This window comes from Haliaeetus albicilla, chromosome Z, assembly GCF_947461875.1.
Source record: "Haliaeetus albicilla chromosome Z, bHalAlb1.1, whole genome shotgun sequence".
NCBI classification, from domain to species: Eukaryota; Metazoa; Chordata; class Aves; order Accipitriformes; family Accipitridae; genus Haliaeetus; species Haliaeetus albicilla.
In genome coordinates this window covers 38563098-38572080 of record NC_091516.1, presented here as the reverse complement: position 1 = coordinate 38572080, position 8983 = coordinate 38563098, and the positions used below count along the sequence as shown (strand labels likewise).

At 36.4% G+C, this 8983-nt stretch overlaps 1 long non-coding RNA gene across 2 annotated transcripts in view; it reads right to left on the bottom strand.

Annotated features, from left to right (window-relative positions):
* Positions 1 to 1320: 1320 nt before the first annotated feature.
* The window catches only part of LOC138683971 (uncharacterized), an 84279-nt gene continuing 76616 nt past the window's right edge, over positions 1321 to 8983 (bottom strand). For both annotated transcript variants that reach the window (XR_011323458.1, XR_011323459.1), the window contains exons 3-4: positions 4449 to 7086; positions 1321 to 2196 (exon numbers count right to left, since the gene is read on the bottom strand). This is a non-coding gene — a long non-coding RNA (uncharacterized lncRNA). The remainder of the gene's footprint in view (positions 2197 to 4448; positions 7087 to 8983) is intronic.

Sequence of the window (8983 nt, the reverse complement as noted above, 5' to 3'; positions counted from 1 at the left end):
GCAGGTACCTGGCAGATGATACCTCCTAGATGAGACCCATAGTAAGGCTTGGTAGGAGGGAAGGATGCAGTGCATTGCAGGAGAGGAAATCTTCAATGAATCTGGGCTCAGAAAAAAGAATGGTACCTTGAATTACATGTCTTATGGGGCAGGGGGCTGCTAAGAAAATATTGAACTGATTAATTTCAACAAACAAAACAATTCTGATAGACGTAATGTTTTATGTCAGTTCCATTGACAAAGAAGAATTTTTAAGCCTAAAAATATATCTTTTCAAATAAAACTGATTAGGTGGAAAATGTTGATCACTTACATTTTAATTTTTAAATAAATCTTCATATTAAGCTATCTGTTGCTGGATAGTGATGTTACATTTGATGCCATTTCTTTTGACAAGCAGTAGAAACTCTTGAGTGTGGATTAGGTTCGTTGACAGAATGTGTTCGGAAACTGCTGTCCCTAAAACACTAATTTTAACACATCCAACATCTCCATTACATTAGATATAATTCATACAGAATAATTCCAGTAATTTTCAAGAAGTATTGAAAGCAATTTAAAACATACGTCTCATAAACTTCCTGCCATAATCTATGTAGATTCATTGCTACAGCACAGATGCTTACGCCCAGGATGCTAAAGAATGGGTTTAAGCATATTTTTGCATTTACTGAAAGTCTTTAAAATTTTCTGTCAGTTCTTGACTTCTGTGTATCGCATACAACTATCAGCCAGAGCCTTTCTTTTTGCAGTCCCTAAATAGTTTTTGTGTGATTCTGAGAGTAGGCAGGAACTGATTTTTCTTGGGATAAGCTACAACAATGACACACCACGAGTTGAGCTGGACACATGGCACTCGGCTAAATTTAAGAGAACTGGAAACATTTGTTTATGGGTGAATCCATCCTTTCGTGGGTGTGTCATGCATTCCAATAGGCATGACAAATACTTTATAGTTCTGTATATGTATGTCTATTCCTATGACATTTGTCCATGGTAATTCTACAGAATGTGTCATATAAAATATAATGACTGTCTCTGATTGCACCTTAGAATATTCACCCTGTGTCTTTGCTAGCACATAAGACATGCTATCTGCCTTCATCTGGTGAAATTTTTAGTCTAATAAAACTCATTAAAAACTCTGTTTTAATTGTGAAAAATAGGATGCTTCCCATGTTTCTAGTAAAAGCTACTGTCACAAAGTATTCACTGTGACTGTGACATTGCCTTTTTTTTTTTTTTTTTTTTTTTTTTTAGGAAAAAGAAATCTGAGGAAAGACTGAATATAAAGAGAGACGATCCATGGGATACAATGATCTTTATTCACTTTCTGGGTACTAAGTTGTTTTAATCCTTTACTTATATGGGCAGCAGAAAACCCAAACTCAGAACTCAAGTCTGTAAACGAGCACAACAAAGTTATGTTCTTGAAGGCTTTGTCCTGGAAATGCAAGAGAAGAAGCCAAATTATTGAAAAGAGCAATTTAATTTCTTAGGGCTTCAGGGAGCATGCACACACACATGTACATATATAGATGTGTATGTGTATATACACATAAACACACATATATTTTTATACATATATAGGTATATAAATATAAAGATAACTAGAGACTTACAGTGGGCTAGCTCCCACTGAGGTGTTTTGACTTCCAGGTGCATCAGATAGGGATTCTCCAGCTACATCTGGGTAAAAATCATGGGGCCTAATTTTATTTTCACAAAGTGAAAGGTCCATCTGCAGCAGTTTTAGAGGTACAAGGGAACTTACAGTGTGACAAACCTCACGCTAGTTTAATCAGTCAGTCTACTTCTTTTCCTAAGCTACAACAAGACATCCACTCTGAGATCTCCAGACCTCCTCTTTCTGTGTTTATACTTGCCCACTTTTCATGAAGTGGTTTTAAATGCATGAGGTAAACAAAATAACTGCATGGAAATAATACTTTTTTATACCTTATATTCACATTCAATATAGGTTATGGTTCCAATGTACTAGCAAACCTTAAGTAAAGTGAAAGTAAACTTTGTCCAATAGCATTTTCTTACGAAATGTTACAAAGAGTCTACACATCTAGCAATCCTCGTCACTCCAGTTGAACTTCTTGGGTAAAATTCTGGCACCACTGCAATCAGTTGAGGTTTTGCCATTCTGTCCACAGGGACAGGATATCCTCTCTTGTTTCTCACCACCTAGTATAATTAAAATAGAGGAAACATTAGCTCTATGACTTTCGCAATGTCAGTGTCAGAAATGTGTTTTGTTTTCTATGACTTCTAGTTGCAGATAAGATGCTATCTCTTAGATGTCACTGACAGAGCATTAAGAATAAGTTAATTTATAACTAATTTGATCATTAGTTGTATTCTTGGAAAAAAAAAATGTTTGTTTTCATTACAGTGAAAAGAGGACAGCAGTCACAGACATTTCATGCCCACATCTCTGAAAAAGTCATATGCAAATCAATGACCATCCTCCTGACCTTTCCGAAACATCTATCCAAAAGCTACAAAAAACCTACCAGGAAACAGGAATCTTAGTCAGTAGTCCCCAAGGTAGTTAAGCATTGGTTGCTAAAGTAAAGAGCTCTTTGTCGCCTGAACACTTCCTTTGATTTAACTTGGAAAGGTTGCTGGAAAATTGTTTGAGTTGGCCTTTTCCCATCCAGTGATTTCTGTGTAGTCCACATCTAAGTAAATATGTAATCACAACAGCGTAGAATTATGTTAAAATCTGACTCTAGAATAGTAAAGGACTTAGTGGCTTTGTCAAAGAGACCAGAAATATTTTTTGTAATACTAATTGGCACTGTAATTTTGAAATGTGTGTTATTATGTAGCTTAGCTGGTTAAAGCTGGATGAAGGTAAAAGTGAAAACAAAATCAAAATTGGCTTTCTTCTTCCTTTCCTGCTCAGAAAAATATAAAGAATTTCATTTGATTAATCATTCACTTCATGGCTCATATGTGGCTTTCACACATATTTGGAGGTTAATATCATAAACCAGACTATTTTTCTTCTATGAAAGGTCCTTACTGTTAAGCATTGTTTGATCTGGAAAAAACTAATTTCTTTTTTTCCCTGCCTTACTATCAGAATATTCTAAACTAGAACTATTGAACTCAGTATGAGGAAAAATCTTCTGTAAGCAATAACTCCTCTTTGACCTTGGAGATTAGACCAGACAACCTGAGCTAGAAATATCGCTGTCAAGTATTGCCTTCAGTGAGGCTAAACACAGGAATTTCTGAGGATTCCTGCCTGATAGACTTGCCTTTTCAGAGTTGAGAGATATTTGAGGGGGGGCAAAGAAGAGAAGACAAGCCACTTATGGCACATCAGAAGGAGTTCTGGTTCCTTCAGGTTCTCAGAACCCTATAAAGTATTGCCTAAACAGAATCTGATTCTTGCAAAAAAGGACAAATCAGAGAAGAACACTGTATTGAATGATTTGCAGGACAAACAACTATGAGGAATATAGTAAAATAAAATTTCAGAGGAAATGCACATTGGAATTGGTGTAATTTGTGGTGTACTGCTGTACTAGTGAATACAGAAAATCTACTTCTCCATGAAGTTCTGACTTTCAGCATTGAATTTCCTAAGAATCTAATCAGTATATTATGAAGTAACCTACAAATCGCCTTCCATTAAGTTGAAACAAGTGAGTTTATTTCAACCTTGGTGATGATTCTTTACATCCCACTTAGGATAATAGCTTCCCTCCAACCTCAACTGTTTTCTTTTACTGCCAGCCAGATTGTGTATTAAATTCTATAGAAATCTGACTTTTTTTATTAGCTTGCTTTTGGCCACACTTACAGTAGGAGTGATATGCAGTATGTTACCTGACTGCATTCGTGTTACACATCATAAAAGATACATAGATGGCAATTTGTTGTGCCTCTTCTCCTCTCCTCTCCTCTCCTCTCCTCTCCTCTCCTCTCCTCTCCTCTCCTCTCCTCTCCTCTCCTCTCCTCTCCTCTCCTCTCCTCTCCTCTCCTCTCCTCTCCTCTCCTCTCCTCTCCTCTCCTCTCCTCTCCTCTCCTCTCCTCTCCTCTCCTCTCCTCTCCTCTCCTCTCCCCCCCTTCATTTTTACGCCTCTATTTCTTTTCTCTCTCTTGCTTTCTTTCAAATCTTGCAATGAATTGCTTAACTACTAGAAAGCTGATAATGAATGCACAGCGGTTTGAATCATCAGTCTGTTCCAAGAAAAATACTGTAACAAGTAATCATCGTAGTGCAACAGAGCGTTATCTAAATTCTCCTTTCCAGTTTCTAAGAACAGATTTTATCTTTTAAAATAAACATGTTTAAATACACTAATGGACTATAGAGACCATGTAAGTCTATAAAAATCTGTCTTTTGCACATATATTTTCAAAAATATGCAGTGTTATATCACAAATACATAGATGCAGTTGTTCAGCTAAGCAGGGAATACCTGAAGGTCAGGATATCTCATATTTCTCTTTAATCCTTTTTACTGAAAATTATTTCCAGTTTTCAATTTCCATCTTTATAGTCCAGTGTCAAAGATCTTATGGCTTGGAGAAATACCAAGGTGACCTATTTATGGGAGAATAAAATGCAAATATTAAAAGTCAGAATAACAGGGAATGTGAGCAGAACTTGGTGCGAGACTTCACATAATGACATTTCTATCTTTACTTGGAAATGATAATGAAACTTCTTATCTCTGTGTTTTATTTCACAAAGGGAAAAATATTTCTGAATCCACTCCCATTTACTGCTGAGAGAGGTTTATTTTGTCTTTGATTTCCATGAGCTTGAATTAAGATCAAGATGAATAGTACTTTGAAGCATTTGTTTATTGAAAAAAAACAAAGAGTATCTGTTGATGTTTTGTTTGCTCATCTCCTTAAAAGGCTAATAGTGGCCTTTCTGTAGACAATATATAGGGGTTTGAGCGTGTCTGATTTTCGCAATTTTCACCTTGTAATGCTCAGGTAAGTTTTCTGCACTCTCTTTGTCAAGAAATGTGTGGCTGACACTGATACAGCAGCCCACTCATATCTACAGCTAGCTGAGAAAGTGACAGCCTGTTGAGACAGAAGATTTCTTATAAAGAACTATGTAAAAGTCTTAATTCTGCTTCCTATAGGGGCCAGTGAGAATTTTGCATTTGACTTTGTGGAAGCCAAATTGGTCCCCGGTTGAACAGAAAACAATCACTCACTGTATAGTGAGAATTTATACCCTGCAAAAAAGAGTGTCTATTATTAAAAGGGACTGACATAGGGGTCACTGGGCAATTTTAGTAGCCTACAGATCATTACATTTAGTACTCAATTTTTTTTCCTTTTATGCAAGAAAAACTCACAGTGACTTCAGTAAGAGTTTTTCTTACTTAAGGAGTACAGGATTGGGTACTTAGTTGAGAACTAAAGCAGCATTAATGACTTCCATACGTCATTGCATAAACCTCATTCATGTGTTTTTGATTTAATGGATTATGAAACAGAAAACAAAAATATTCTGTGTAACTTTTTGTGAGAAGCAGAAATGCTTTAAAGATCACGGATGAGAACAATTGGATTTTAGTTAGATGTGCAGTAATTGTTTGAACCCTGGAAATCACTTCTACAAAACAGTCTCTTGTTCTTTTTGTTCAGTCTATCTGTCTTACATACTGTTTCCATTCTCTTGTCTTCGCCTTTTTTATTTCCGAAAGCCCTGTGGTGATATTATGTCAGCACTTCTTGACCTCATGTGGTGAAGTTGTCAATGTTGAATTAAGTATTTTTTTAATATAAACATACCAATCCCATGCACAGATCTTCCATGCAATGTCTTTGATTGTATGCTGAGGTGAAAATGCATAGGGTAATGCTGTACCTGAACTAAAGTGAGAATGTGGAAGCTAGCAAAAGAGTAAGAACTTATTACATAATGATTAACTCAATGTATGAATAGTGTTCAACTCTTAGTTTTATGCAGAAATCCTTAAGTGCAGCCACAATCCCCTGCCCTAGGATACGGGATTGCAAGGAGAACAAGACTAAAAAAGAAAATAGAAATAAAACGCTTTGCCACTGAGTCTGTAAATAATATTAGCAGCATTCTTAGGCACCGAAAAGAATTAACCTTTTTTTTTCTTCTAAAGATCATACCAAAATATCATATCAGTCCTGTAAGGACAGCTGTCCAAAGTGGACATCTGCTTTGAGCTCAGGATCTGGGATTTGCAATTATTTGTATTCTCTAACTCAGGTTTCCCCCCATGTCCATTATTTGGGTTCCTCTGCCAGATAGCTGTAGGCAGACAACATGAAAACAGCTGCTATTTTTGTATTTACTGTATTCAAAATTTAGGTTATAATTTACCTGGATGTGAACCATGTAAAATAGTGTAAGACTTAGATCATGATATAAGGAGTTGATCTTTTTCTTCATATTTATTTAATTAACTGTGCTGTGTTATTCTCTTACTGATGAAGTGAGGAAGAAAACATGAATATGGTAGTCTTTTAATGAGCTGTGGTCATACCAGACTAGCAGTTTTCAAGCAGACTTGCTGTGGCTGGAGATTTAGGTCAGTAGGTCAGGAATTACTCATTTAGAAAAAAAGGTTGACACTGATGAACAAGGCTGTAAAATTTAGCAGCACATGTTGAAACAGACATACGTAAAACCAGCAAATAATGGAAGCTGAAATGAAATAAACGGATCAAGGCACTGGTAATATCTCCAGGCCTCTTCCTGTAGATGACTACATTTCTAAGGGCTTTCCTGAGGACATTGTCAACTCTTGAGGAAGGAAGACGAGGCAGTAGAAAGAAATTAATAGGCAGTCATCATTTCATACAAGCAAAAAGTAATTTTCCCACTGTCTACAATGCAAATATTTTCCCCAGTAGTTCATATATCTCTTGCCCTGCAAAGTAAAGTTAGAGCTTCCTCCATTGTACACCTCCAGGCCTTTGACCCTCTCCACTGTTTGAAGCAGTTTCTCTCTCTTCTCTCCTCATTCTTTGAGTGGAGCCTGGTGTCTCCTCTCCATGTAGTCATTCTCTGCAGTATTGTCTGCATGGGGCACGCTGGAGCACTCTGTTTTGAAGCTGGTGGAGAGAAATGAGAGAATTAATGGAAAACAGGTTATGCAGAAGGAAGGAATAGGTGGTTATTATCTCAGAGCATGTCCCATCTCTCACCATTCCTCTGAAATCCTGATGGAGCTTTCCAGCTGAATGATATGACCACTGAAGTATTACTCACCTAATCCTAAACTGTTTATGTGTCATTGATGAGGAATGCTGCTTCCCCTTTTGATTTTAAAGAAATTATTTGATCAATGTAAGCAAACAACTCAGCGATCCCCCACTTCTTTATTCTCGGAAGTTGCTAAAAAGTTCTGTCTCCTCTGTTTTGGATTGCTGACACAGGAGCTGATTGCTAATACAGGTAAGAGTTTGTTTATCAGGACATAGGCGATGCCTCCTGGCTGGTAGCCATATTAATGGTTATGTTTTAGCTATGTAAGCAATAGTTTGAATTGTACTTATTTTGATTTTAGGCAGAAGGGACCTCACAGAATAAATTAGAAACAGTAAACTGTTATCTAAACTTGACAGAAGAAAGAATCATTTTACAGTGAGAACAATCAATCAGTGGAACAGCCACTCCAGGGATGTGGTGGAATCCCCATCACTGGAGATTTTCAAGACATGATTGGACAGGATGCTAGGTAATCTCATCTAGGTTCCTTTTCCCATGAAATGTTGGACCAGATGGTATTTTGAGGTGCCTTCCAACCTAAGCTGTTCTACAATTCTATCATTCTATGATTAAATTGAAAATAGCAAAAAAAGCCACACAAAAGATGTAACTCAGTAAAAAGAATCTCTGTCCTTAAAAATTTTTTATCTTAATGTTGACAGTAAGTTTTCAAGGCATTCAAAATTAGAAGCGGGGCGGGGGGGGTAATCTTGGACATCTCTTTTCATTGCCCTGCACACTTGACCCATCTACAGTTCCCAGCAAAACAGACCAGGAGCTTGTGTCCCAGCCAGAAGCAGGAAGTCCTTAAAGTCTCTAGAGGTACACTATTTCTGCTGGCTTTCTAGACAAGTTGTTGATATCTAGGTAGGCATCCAAATGCAATGCAAACGCTGTAAGTCTTCTTATTGGAATTTAGTACTATTTCCTCCACCTAAAAGTAGTAGTAGTTGCTCACTACACAAATAGTTGAAAAAATGCATATACTTGTCCTTTCTACAATGATGTAATTAGAAAATTAAAGGGAAGCATTGTATACGATTTATTTCCTGGGGTACACTGCAGGGCAGTTTTAGATATATAGTGTGTTACTGTATTATTAGTGACAAATTACTGTGAGGCTTTTTGAGTATGTAGATAATACCAACTAAACAATAGACAATACCAAATAAAAAGTTGATAACTTGGATAAACATTAAAAAAAAAAAAAACTTTCCAGCCACCATCCCCCAAACCATCAGCATTTGTTTTTAATTTATAAACTTTGGTGGCAGAACATTGATCACATTGTGTCAAAGATTTAAAGAAATATCACTTCGAGAAGAAGGATTTAGTTGAAGAATGTACTTTGTTAACAAAGATGGTAGTAATAACGTATGGAGTGTAAAATATACACAGGACATGGCTTCCAGCCGTTTGGCTTCACAGTTATTATGTGCACTGCGAAAGAATAAATGAATCTTTCAATTATGCAGCAAAACATTTTGGAGTCCATCAGTTACTCTTTCTGAAGATGTAAGGAAAGTTTCCTTTCACAATTAATTCTGAGGTACATAATAACCTCTGCTGGGTAGATCCTAAACAATTAGAATGACCGGTGAATTTTGAGAGTGAACTTAAAAGTTAGTTCAAGAAAATTCATTACCTTTTCCTAGATATAAACATATTCTCTGTCTTAAAATTGTTAGTTTTCCAGAAGGAAATACAATTTCAAGTCAGTAGTACAGTTAATATTATTTC